Raw genomic sequence first — 13,300 nt, forward strand, 5'->3', positions numbered from 1 at the left:
TTATTTCGCTTTAGTATGGGTATGGCTGAAGTTAAGATGTCGCTGTCTAGCTTTGGTTATGATTTGAATCACTGGAGACAGAGTGAGGAATGGAGAAGCCAGCTGTCAAGAAATCAGTGTCAAATTGCCCTGATTAAATGTGACTGACTGCTGTTTTCTGTGTCTGTGTGGAGTTACTTCCAACAATGACATCGACTGGCTATCTTCTAATTCAATGATGCTTATTGGAAAATGCTAGCATGTCTTCTAGCCATTAGGCCTGAATGAGTCTTGGCAACAGGAATGGTGGGTTGACATAAGGAATAATCTACAGGGATAATCTACAGGGATAATCTCTACCAACCAGTCTCCCATGTAGTATGGAGTAGAGTAAGAAAATCTTAACCATCATCCACTCTTGAAGAATGAGTCGAAAGACAAAGACACAACAGGAGGAGAAAATAAAACAGCTGAGCATGTCACCAAGACATTCATAAGTACAGTATGCAGGCATATTTCACATTTACCAACCTGTAAAATACACTACTACACTTCAAATCTTTAAATGGGGACCTTACAGTACAGTCATGGTCATACATTTTGAGAATGACACAAGTATTGGTCTTCACAAAGTTTGCTGCTTCAGTGTTATGAGATATTTTTGTCAGATGTTACTATGGTATACTGAAGTATAATTACAAGCATTCCATATGTGTCAAAGGCTTTTATTAACAATTACATTAAGTTTATGCAAAGAGTCAATATTTGCAGTGTTGACCCTTCTTTTTCAAGACATCTGCAATCCGCCCTGGCATGCTGTCAATTAACTTCTGGGCCACATCCTGACTGATGGCAGCCCATTCTGCATAATCAATGCTTGGAGTTTGTCAGAATTTGTGGGTTTTTGTTTGTCCACCCGCCTCTTGAGGATCGACCACAAGTTTTCAATGGGATTAAGGTCTGGGGAGTTTCCTGACCATGGACCCAAAATGTCGATGTTTTGTTCCCCGAGCCACTTAGATATCACTTTTGCCTTATGGCAAAGTGCTCCATCATGCTGGAAAAGGCATTGGTCGTCACCAAACTGTTCTTGGATGGTTGGGAGAAGTTGCTCTCGGAGGATGTGTTGGTACCATTCTTTATTCATGGCTGTGTTCTTAGGCAAAATTGTGAGTGAGCCCACTCCCTTGGCTGAGAAGCAACCCCACACATGAATGGTCTCAGGATGCTTTACTGTTGGCATGACACAGGACTGATGGTAGCGCTCACCTTGTCTTCTCCGGACAAGCTTTTTTCCAGATGCCCCAAACAATTTGAAAGGGGATTTGTCAGAGAAAATGACTTTACCCCAGTCCTCAGCAGTCCAATCCCTGTACCTTTTGCAGAATATCAGTCTGTCCCTGATGTTTTTCCTGGAGAGAAGTGGCTTCTTTGCTGCCCTTCTTGACACCAGGCCATCCTCCAAAAGTCTTTGCCTCACTGTGCGTGCAGATGCACTCACACCTGCCTGCTGCCATTCCTGAGCAAGGTCTGCACTGGTGGTGCCCCGATCCCGCAGCTGAATCAACTTTAGGAGATGGTCCTGGCGCTTGCTGGACTTTCTTGGGCACCCTGACACCTTCTTCACAACAATTGAACCTCTCTCCTTGAAGTTCTTGATGATCCGATAAATGGTTGATTTAGGTGCAATCTTACTAGCAGCAATATCCTTGCCTGTGAAGACCTTTTTGTGCAAAGCAATGATGATGACACGTGTTTCCTTGCAGGTAACCATGGTTAACGGAGGAAGTACAATGATTTCAAGCACCACCCTCCTTTTAAAGCTTCCAGTCTGTTATTCTAACTCAATCAGCATGACAGAGTGATCTCCAGCCTTGTCCTCGTCAACACTCTCACCTATGTTAACAAGAGAATCACTGACATGATGGCAGCTGGTCATTTTGTGGCAGGGCTGAAATGCAGTGGAAATGGCTTTTGGGGATTAAGTTCATTTTCATGGAAAAGAGGGACTTTGCAATTAATTGCAATTAATCTGATCACTCTTCATGACATTCTAGAGTATATGCAAATTGCCATCATCAAAACTGAGGCAGCAGACTTTGTGAAAATTGGTATTTGTGTCATTCTCAAAACTTTTGACCACGACTGTACACTGTATATCAAAAATCCATAACAAATCAATGTCTAAACTAAAAACTACAAAATGCCCAGTAAACAAAGCAATGCGTGTGGCCGGGGTCAGTTTAGCCTTAGTGAAGCCAGTCAGCAGGGCTTCCTGTTTGATGTATGGCCCTGAAGAACAGGTGATCATCTCTCCAAAACGCTGACGGTGCACTACGGGATGCCTGGACGTTTATGGCCGGTGCCAGAGCCAACCGGACCACAGAGTGCATACCCACTTCACAGCGCACACTCCATCAACAATTGAGGGAGATTGGGAGAGAGAGGGCTGGAGGGAGAGAGTGGATGTGGAGGGAGGGAGGGAGGAGAGCAAAAGTTAGTGTGGGACCAGAAAATGATGAGCAAGGGGACAGGCCTTGGGGTAGAACAAGCAGGATTGCAGATCAAAGATAGAGAGGGAGGGAGAAAATGAGAGAAGGGGAAGAGAGGGAGAGAAAAAGACAAACCATGGTGCATCATTTACCATTTTCAGATCACGCTGTGTTTTCCTCCCAAAAACCTCAACATTATGTTTCCCTCCCCAGGACATTACCCATCTCCTCTCATCCATTTTCTAAATTGGTTTACAGTTCTGGAGGCTGGGAATTACAGGTGGCTTTTACCCTGACAGATGAAAATAACTCTTTCTCCGTGATCTATCTGTCCTGCAAAGGGTTCCCCGGGTGTAAATACATAACACATTTTCTTCCCGACACAAATGGTATTCAGTGTTGAGAAGAAAACATTTTGAAGTTAGTCTAAACATTTTCTATGTTAGTCTAAACGCAGTGATCAAATACACAGGGTTGTATTCATTTAGCACCAAACGGAAGAAAACGTACTGAAACAGGGAGGGACTATGTAAACATATCCAATAACAAACACTCTTTTCGCTTCCGTTGTAAAATGTTTTGCTACGGTGTGCCCTATTGAATACGTACCTTGTTTTCATATGCCATTCCAGCCTAATGGTTAACAGTAACTGTCCTAAGCTGCAGTCCAAACTCAAAGTAGACAGCCCTCGAATGATGATTTACATTGTCATATCCGAGTGTAGCTTAAAAGTCCCTTGCCCAAGCGAGAGAGAGTGATAGGAGAGGCAATGTGGAAATCTTGAAGTTGAACTTAAAAACAACCAACCTAAAGCTATTAGGTAACAACACATCTGCCACACTGATCCTCAACACGGGGGCCCTTCAGGGGTGCGTGCTCAGTCCCCTCCTGTACTCCCTGTTCACCCATGACTGCATGGCCAGGCACGACTCCAACACCATCATTAAGTTTGCAGACGACACAACAGTGGTAGGCCTGATCACCGACAACGATGAGACAGCTTATAGGGAGGAGGTCAGAGACCTGGCCGTGTGGTGCCAGGACAACAACCTCTCCCTCAACGTGACCAAGACAAAGGAGATGATTGTGGACTACAGGAAAAAAAAGAGGACTGAGCACGCCCCCATTCTCATCGACGGGGCTGTAGTGGAACAGGTTGAGAGCTTCAAGTTCCTTGGTGTCCACATCACCAACAAACTATCATGGTCCAAACACACCAAGACAGTCGTGAAGAGGGCACGACAAAGCCTATTCCCCCTCAGGAGACTGAAAAGATTTGGCATGGGTCCTCAGATCCTCAAAAAATTATACCGCTGCACCATCGAGGATATCCTGACTGGTTGCATCACCGCCTGGTATGGCAACTGCTTGGCCTCCGACCGCAAGGCACTACAGAGGGTAGTGCGTACGGCCCAGTACATCACTGGGGCCAAGCTTCCTGCCATCCAGGACCTCTATACCAGGCGGTGTCAGAGGAAGGCCCTCAAAATTATCAAAGACTCCAGCCACCCTAGTCATAGACTGTTCTCTCTGCTACCGCACGGCAAGCGGTACCGGAGTGCCAAGTCTAGGTCCAAAAGACTTTTTAACAGCTTCTACCCCCAAGCCATAAGACTTCTGAACAGCTAATCATGGCTACCCGGACTATTTGCACTGCCCCCCCACCCCATCCTTTTACGCTGCTGCTACTCTGTTAATTATTTATGCATAGTCACTTTAACTCTACCCACATGTACATATTACTTCAACTACCTCAACTAGCCGGTGCCCCCGCACATTGACTCTGCACCGGTACCCCCCTGTATATATAGCCTCCCTACTGTTATTTTATTTGACTTCTGCTCTTTTTTTCTCAACCCTTTTTTTGTTGTTGTTTTATTTTTACTTTTTTTGTTAAAAATAAATGCACTGTTGGTTAAGGGCTGTAAGTAAGCATTTCACTGTAATGTCTGCACCTGTTGTATTCGGCGCATGTGGCCAATAAAATTTGATTTGATTTGATATTAATGTACCTAGCAAGCTAACATAGCTAGCTAGCACTCCTGTCAGGTACCTAGCTACCCATAGCTGGCCAGCTAGTTTTATAGCTTGGTCATTTATTCCAATACAGTTCAGAATTCCCAAAAATATGTTTATGAAGCTAGCTATGTTTTATAGGCTCCTCACTATGCGACTAGGCAATTTGCTAATGCTAAAATCCATGTAATTTAGATATTTATTAGCAAGCTAACATCATAATGTTGTCTGACATGCTGAAAATGCAGCCATGTTGATGCAATTTGACACTTCGCGGCCACTGGAGTTTGACACGACTACAGTTTGCATTGAATTGTGGGTCATATCAACACCGCCAGTGATCAAAGTACTTCACTCCTCCCTTGAGCTAAATCTAGGGCTGAGGGCGCAACGTTTGTGAATTGGACCTTAAAATGGCAATCAAACTGCATCCGATTTTGACGGGGATTCCCCATAGGGAAAGTGTCTAGCACGAGGGCTGAGGGGGTAAAAATAACATGCTTGGACTGCAGCCCTAGCTAGCAGAGTTGTGGACTCAAGTCACACATTTGATGACTTAAGACTCAACTTGATAGTGTCGTATCGAGTAAATGCTGGCAATTATTGCTGATAAACAAAGGAGTCCGCTCATACTGAACCTTTGATCATAAGTTTATTGATATCACAAGCTTTCAGCATGAGTTACAGGTGTCATGAAACCCCCGGAGAGCAACATCCCAGATTGCAATGGCCGCTCTGCTTTCCTGTGCCTCCAGCATATACTTATAAACAATGTAAAAATATGGGTTGCTCCATCTGCGGTCCAATCACCAGTCTCCCCTGGGGCGTCACCCCACAAACGGCTACTTTTGAACTAAGATAAACATTATTTTCTTTGTTCCTCTAAAATAGTCATAATCGTCATACACGACAATAGAAAATAAAATAACTTGAGACTTGACTTGGACTTGGAGCCTCAAGACTCGGGACTCGACTTTGACTTGAGACTGATGACTTGAATTTATCTGACAAGGTTTTTTAAATGTTTTGTCACTCATTTTGTGGCACAGAGTCTATGTGGATTACTCTACATGTAGCCAGAGACAATTACTAGCATAGGCCTACTGGTATTTTGGTATGTAACAATTGCTTGAAATTGCTAATTTACTTTCGAAGCTTGCATTTGGAATTTGTTTAAAATGAATTATTACAGAGGCTAAGACGCACCATAGGCGTGGCTCTTCACTTGCGCTCTCCAAACTCCCGCCAGTGGAGAGTGCTTCCTTAACACGGCTACACCTGGCTATTAAAAAAACATAGCTGATATGGCTGACTTGCTTAAACAAATGTGGTTTCTACTGACAATTGAGATGTACAAACTATGGCATAAGGGAACGACGAGCAAATAAGATGCAATCCTTAATTTCGATTAAGACATTAATGAGCGAGCTAGGATGGCCGTAGTCAATATAACTATTTGTTCAGCGACAGAACTCAGAACATGGGCCGTTCTTACAGTATTCTCCCTGTACACCAAGTCAGAACCGTAGGATAAATAAAGGGGGCATATAAGCAGACAATGAAAGCTCTTCAATATTCAATGATTACATTTCTCTAAAACAGGCTATAGGCTACATGTGCACCACCAAGTCAGAACAGTAGGCTAAGTTATGAGGGGAAAAGGGACCAAATTATTAGGGTGAGGCACATGGGCTACTAACAGCTTACTACACAATATACACTTAGTATTATTTTCTTTGCTAAAGTATACATATCTCCCTGGCATATTACATAATTTATGCAGCAGCATACAATACATTTTTAGACTCACTTTGTTGTGCTGTGCGGCGGTCCTACTTGTGGGCAAATTTTGTCATCAAACTTTGTCATCAAAGTCTGGCATTCTCTGGATTTATGGTGGTTTCAAGACAACTGGGAACCTGGAAAAAAACAAGGTTGAATCATGGCGTCAGTGATCTTCAGGTCGGAGCTCTAGAAAGAGGCCTGAGTTCCCGACTTGGAATTCCGAGTTGGATGACTGTTCAAAACTTATTTTCCCAGTCGGGGCTAATTTTTTTCAGTTCCCAGTTGACTTGAACTCACTGAAGTCTGAGAGTTTCCAGTTGTTTTGAACGCGGCAGAAGTCATGCTGGACTGACAGCATGGCCAATGTATTCAATATTTTCTGGCCCATGGTGTTGCATGTGAATGTTCATCCTTTTAAGCTTGGAAAAGAGACACTTAAATCCACAATTGGACCACACACCCACTCCACTGAATAGCAGGCTAGTGATTGCTTTGCAACGCTTGCAGTTTGCCACTGATTCCTTCCAAACCACTCATTGTTGAATTTGCAATTTCAAACTTGTTGTGTAATGTTTATGTCCAATGGCCAATGACCACCGATTCGTTTTATCTATAATTTATCTTCATATGACAAGGATTGAAAAGGATTTGCCAGCAGATTGTCGACTTGATTCATGATGATGACTGCTTGTCTAGCTTGCTAGCTAAGATTTTGAAAGTATGATGTTGACATTATCAGTCCAATCAAAGCTATGGTAGATATAACGTGATTTGACGTCATTTTATCTGTGGCCAATGACCTTGCGCCTTCTTGGATGGGCACTTCTAAAGTAACTCTATGGCAGCACCCAAGGGGCTTGAATTTTCAAGCTCTCCCCGTAGATTTTGCAGTGATGTAGTGTCCCAATGAGTGACAGAACACTAAGCCAATCACGGCGCAGCTAGAGAACATTACCAACCCCTACACTCCGTATTTTCCGCTGGCTCCCCCACCACCACAGAAAGCACTGAGCTAGGCTGAAACACCTGCATTTTGGAGCTGCCTTACTCAAGAAAGCAAAAAAGAGACAACGTTTGTATGCAGTTTTGTTAACTCAATTATTTATTTACATTGTTTGCAAACTGATATGTGACACGTATTAATTAATGAATAAATAATAACATACAAAACAGGGAACTACAACACAATATATATATATATATATATATATATATATATATATATACACTACCAGTCAAAAGTTTTAGAACACCTACTCATTCAAGGGTTTTTATTTATATTTACTATTTTTTACATTGTAGAATAATAGTGAAGACATCAAAACTATGAAATAACACATATGGAACATGTAGTAACCAAAAAAGTGTTAAACACATCTAAATATATTTGATATTTGATATTCTTCAAATAGCCACCCTTTGCCTTGATGACAGCTTTGCACAATCTTGGCAGTCTCTCAACCAGCTTCATGAGTTAGTCACCTGGAATGCATTTAAATTAACTTCTTAAGAGTTAATTTGTGGAATTTCTTTCCTTCTTAATGCGTTTGGCCAATCAGATGTGTTGTGACAAGTTAGGGGAGGTATACAGAAGATAGCCCTATTTGGTAAAATACCAAGTCCATATTATGGCAAGAACAGCTCAAATAAGCAAAGACAAATGACAGTCCATCATTACTTTAAGACATGAAGGTCAGTCAATACGGAACATTTCAAGAACTTTTAAAGTTTCTTCAAGTGCAGTCGCAAAAACCATCAATCGCTATGATGAAACTGGCTCTCATGAGGACCACCACAGGAATGGAAGACCCAGAGTTACCTCTGCTACATAGGATAAATTAATTAGTTACCAGCCTCAGAAATTGCAGCCCAAATAAATGCTTCACAGAGTTCAAGTAACAGACACATCTCAACATAAACTGTTCAGAAGAGACTGTGTGAATCAGGCCCTTATGGTCGAATTGCTGCAAAGACTTGCTTGGGCCAAGGAACACGAGCAATGCACATTTGTCCTTTGGTTTGGAGTCCAAACATGAGATTTTTGGTTCCAACCGCTGTGTCTTTGTTAGATGCAGTGTGGGTGAACGGAGGATCTCCCCATGTGTATTTCCCACCGTAAAGCATGGAGGAGGGGGTGTTATGGTGTGGGGGTGCTTTGCTGGTGACACTGTCTGTGATTTAGAATTCAAGGCACACTTAACCAGAATGGTTCCACAGCATTCTGCAGCGATACACCATCCCATCTGGTTTGGGCAAGTAAAATATAAAGAAAAACCCTTGAACGAGTAGGTGTTGTAAAACTTTTGACCGGTAGTGCATCCGCCGCATATACAGACCCCTTTACTTTTTCCACATTTTGTTACGTTACAGCCTTTGAAAAATAATAATCTCATCAATCTACACACAATACCCAATAATGACAAAGCAAAAGCAGGTTTTTTAGAAATGTTTGCAAATGTAAATAAAAAACCACAACTGAAATATCACATTTACATAAGTATGCAGACTCTTTACTCAGTACTTAGTTGAAGCACCTTTTGCAGCGATTACAGCCTCGACTCTTCTTGGGTATGACGCTACAAGCTTGGCACACCTTTATTTGCAGAGTTTGTCCCGTTCTTCTCTGCAAATCCTCTCAAGCCCTGTCAGGTTGGATGGGAAGCGTCGCTGCACAGCTATTTTCAGGTCTCTCCAGAGATGTTCGATCGGGTTCGAGTCTGGCTGGGCCACTCAAGGACATTCAGAGACTTGTTCCAAAGCCACTCCTGCATTGTCTTGGCTGTGTGCTTAGGGTCGTTGTCCTGTTGGAAGGTGAACCCAGTCTGAGGTTCTGAGCGCTCTGGGGCAGGATTTCATCAAGGATCTCTCTGTACTTTGCTCCATTCATCTTTCCCTCGATCCTGACTAGTCTCCAAGTCCCTGCCGCTGAAAAACATCCGACAGCATGATGCTGCCATCACCGTGCTTCACCGTAGGGATGGGGCCAGGTTTCCTCCAGACGTGACACTTGGCATTCAGGCCAATGAGTTCAATCTTGGTTTCATCAGACCAGAGAATCTTGTTTCTTATGGTCTGAGAGTCCTTTAGGTGCCTTTTGGCAAACTCCAAGTGGGCTGTCATGTGCCTTTTACAGAGGAGTGGCTTCCGTCTGGCCACTCTATTAAAGGTTTGATTGGTGGAGTGCTGCAGAGATGGTTGTCCTTCTGGAAGGTTCTCCCATCTCCACAGAGGAACTCTGGAGCTCTTTCAGAGTGACCATCAGGTTCTTGGTCACCTCCCTGACAAAGGCCCTTCTACCTTGATTGCTCAGTTTGGCCGGGCTGCCAGCTCTAGGAAGAGTCTTGGTGGTTCCAAACTTCTTCCATTTAAGTATGATGGAGGCCACTGTGTTCTTGGGGACCTTCAATGCTGCAGACATTTTTGGTACCCTTCCCCAGATCTGTGCCTCGACATAATCCTGTCTCTGAGCTTTATGGACAATTGCTTCAACCTCATGGCTTGGTTTTTGCTCTGACATGCACTGTCAACTGTGGGACCTTATAAAGACAGGTGTGTTCCTTTCCAAATAATGTCAATTCAATTGAATTGACCACAGGTTGACTCCAATCAAGTTGTAGAAACATCTCAAGGATGATCAATAGAAACAGGATGCACCTGTGCTCAATTTCGAGTCTCATAGCAATGGATCTGAATACTTATGTAAATAAGGTATTTCTGTTTTTTATTTGTAATACATTTGCAAACATTTCAAAAAACCTGTATAGGGTAACGTGTCTAGATTGATGATGGAAAAAATGTTTTAAATACATTTTAGAATAAGGCTGTAATGTAAAAAAATGTGGAAAAAGTGAAGGGGTCTGAATACTTTCTGAATGCACTGTATATATATGTACATAGAAATATATGTGGAAGTGTATGTAAACTTCCAACTTTAACTGTATACACTACCGTTCAAAAGTTTGGGGTCACTTAGAAATGTCCTTACATTTTTTTTGTCCACTAAAATAACATCAAATTGATCAGAAATACAGTGTAGACATTGTTGATGTTGTAAATGGCTATCGTAGCTGGAAATGGCTGATTTTTAATGGAATATCTACATAGGCGTACAGAGGCCCATTATCAGCAACCATCAGTCCTGTGTTCCAATGGCACGTTGTTTTTGCTAATCCAAGTTTATCATTTTAAAAGGCAAATTGATCATTAGAAAACCATTTTGCAATTATGTTAGCACAGCTGAAAACTGTTGAGCTGATTAAAGAAGCAATAAAACTGCCCTTCTTGAGACTAGTTGAGTATCTGGAGCATCAGCAATTGTGGGTTCGATTACAGGCTCAAAATGGCCAGAAACAAAGAATTTTCTTCTGAGACTCGTCAGTCTATTCTTGTTCTGAGAAATGAAGGCTATTCCATGCGAGAAATTTCGAAGAAACTGAAGATCTCGTACAACGCTGTGTACTACTCCCTTCACAAAACAGTGCAAACTGTCTCTAACCAGAATAGAAAGAGGAGTGGGAGGCCCCGGTGCACAACTGAGCAAGAGGACAAATACATTGTGTCTAGTTTGAGAAACAGATGCCTCACAGGTCCTCAACTGGCAGCTTCATTAAATAGTACCCACAAAACACCAGTCTCAACGTCAACAGTGAAGAGGCAACTCCGGGATGCTGACCTTCTAGGCAGAGTTGCAAAGAAAAAGCAATTTCTCAGACTTGCCAATAAAAAGAAAAGATTAAGATGGGCAAAAGAACACAGACACTGGACAGAGGAAGATTGGAAAAAAGTGTTATGGACAGACAAATCGAAGTTTGAGGTGTTCGGATCGCAAAGAAGAACATTTGTGAGACGCAGACCAAATGAAAAGATGCTGAAGGAGTGCTTGATGCCATCTGTCAAGCATGGTGGAGGCAATGTGATGGTCTGGGGGTGCTTTGGTGGTGGTAAAGTGTGAGATTTGTACAGGGTAAAAGGAGAAGGAAGGCTATCACTCCATTTTGCAATGCCATGCCATACCCTGTGGACGGCGCTTGATTGGAGCCAATTTCCTCCTACAACAGGACAATGACCCAAAGCCCAGCTCCAGACTATGCAAAAATTATTTAGGGAAGAAGCAGACAGCTGGTATTCTGTCTATAATGGAGTGGCCAGCACAGTCACCGGATCTTAACCCTATTGAGCTGTTGTGGGAGCAGCTTGACCGTATGGTATGTAAGAAGTGCCCATCAAGCCAATCGAACTTGTGGGAGGTGCTTCAGGAAGCATGGGGTGAAATCTCTTCAGATTACCTCAACAAATTGACAACTAGAATGCCAAAGGTCTGCAAGTCTGTAATTGCTGCAAATTGAGGATTCTTTGACGAAAGCAAAGTTTGAAGGACACAATTACTATTTCAATGAAAAATCATTATTTCTAACCTTGTCAATGACTACATTTCCTATGCATTTTGCTATATTTCCCATTCAAACTCATTTCATGTATGCTTTCATGGAAAACAAGGACATTTGTAAGTGACCCCAAACTTTTGAACGGTAGTGCATATATTTTACATAAATGCACTGTAATTTCAGCATAAAAAATGCTAGGTTTTCTCACTGCCTCATGGAAAAATGTGTAGAATTGTAGTATATTAGTGTTAATAAGCACACACTTTTATCCGAAGCGACTTACATTCATGTTAAAGCTGCAACAACAAAAAATCTCTGTGCCCCATGACAATGGGCTCCTTAGAGTGGTAAGGCTGAAGCAACCGACTGCAGACGAAAGTTTTGTACACTCAGTGTATATCCACTGTATATATGAATTGCTGGGTCAATCAAAAACACCCTAATGATTGGATGACAATAGAGCCTCCCACAATGCAGGGGATGGCTGCAGGAAGAAGTTGGTGAAGAGCAACTACAGAAACTTGCAGTCGACTGCAGTCAAAGCTTCATGACCTTTGATCACATAATTTTTGTAAAGTTCATGCAGATGACATGTAGGCGCAAGTCAGACAATTTCTATCACATAATGCAACACACTGAAAGGCGGTGTCCAATGATAGTCACCGACTTGACAAAAGTGATCAGCTCGAATGCGCCGAAAATGTGTACAGGGATATTTCTGCCATTGTGTTCCTTGGGCGGGCCAAACCAGTGTAATATTCAGGATGGAAAATGCTTTCAGCGTAAACTTAAACGACAAAAACCAGATATAAAGTATGTAGAAAGGTAATAGATCACTAAAATAAAAGCTAGACAGTCAGGGAGAATTGAAAATTCCTTTTAGCAGTAATTATTTTGTTATTATATTTGAGCAAAATAACTTAGCATTAGCATGTCAAAATGCATAAAATTGCGGGAAATTACCTTTAAAACTGCACAATTGTCTCTCAGCTCCATGCCAGAATATATACAATCGCATAGAATTAACTTTAAAATGGCAACATTTCCTCTCAGCTCCATGGAGAAAATTGTAGAATTGCAGGATATTGTCTAAAATGTTTATTCTCTACACCGCCAAGATGGGGCTGTAGAGAAATTCAGCCGCGCCGACGGGCCGACCGCACCCATTGCCACGCCCCCTGTCACGCCCACCACCTCAGCCCCTTTTTGATCCAGAAAAAACCCTGGTGTAGAGTTACAGGAAATTAACTTGAAAACAAAATGTTCTCTCCGATGCTGGCAGCCTTGAAAATGTTCCTTCCCAGGGCCTGAGACTAGGTTCGTCCGGCCATGCACTGCCAAAATCAGAAAAACTCCTTGTTTGCTATTTGTATCTCACTGGAGTTGTGTCCTGATTACGAGGGGTTCCCTGATGAATTTGCTATCACAAAAGAGGTCCCCGGAACCAAAAAGTTTGAGAACCCCTGCACTAATTATCCACACCTGATATTAATGTGGCTTGTTTCCTTTGAAATGGTTGCTGCCTTCTAAGTAAAGTTGGGAGTTATTTTACTGCTTACACTGATGGTATCATGTTTCTATAACTAAATAGATAACAAATATAAAAAATACTTTACCTGATAGCAGTTTGTCGGACGGAGATC

At 42.3% G+C, this 13,300-nt stretch overlaps 1 pseudogene; it reads left to right on the forward strand.

The window, feature by feature from the left end:
- Positions 1–12,867, forward strand: part of LOC121549560 — a 27,057-nt pseudogene extending 14,190 nt beyond the window's left edge.
- The last annotated feature ends 433 nt before the right edge of the window (positions 12,868–13,300 follow it).

The sequence above is a fragment of the Coregonus clupeaformis genome, chromosome 34 (genome assembly GCF_020615455.1).
Source record: "Coregonus clupeaformis isolate EN_2021a chromosome 34, ASM2061545v1, whole genome shotgun sequence".
NCBI lineage: Eukaryota > Metazoa > Chordata > Actinopteri > Salmoniformes > Salmonidae > Coregonus > Coregonus clupeaformis.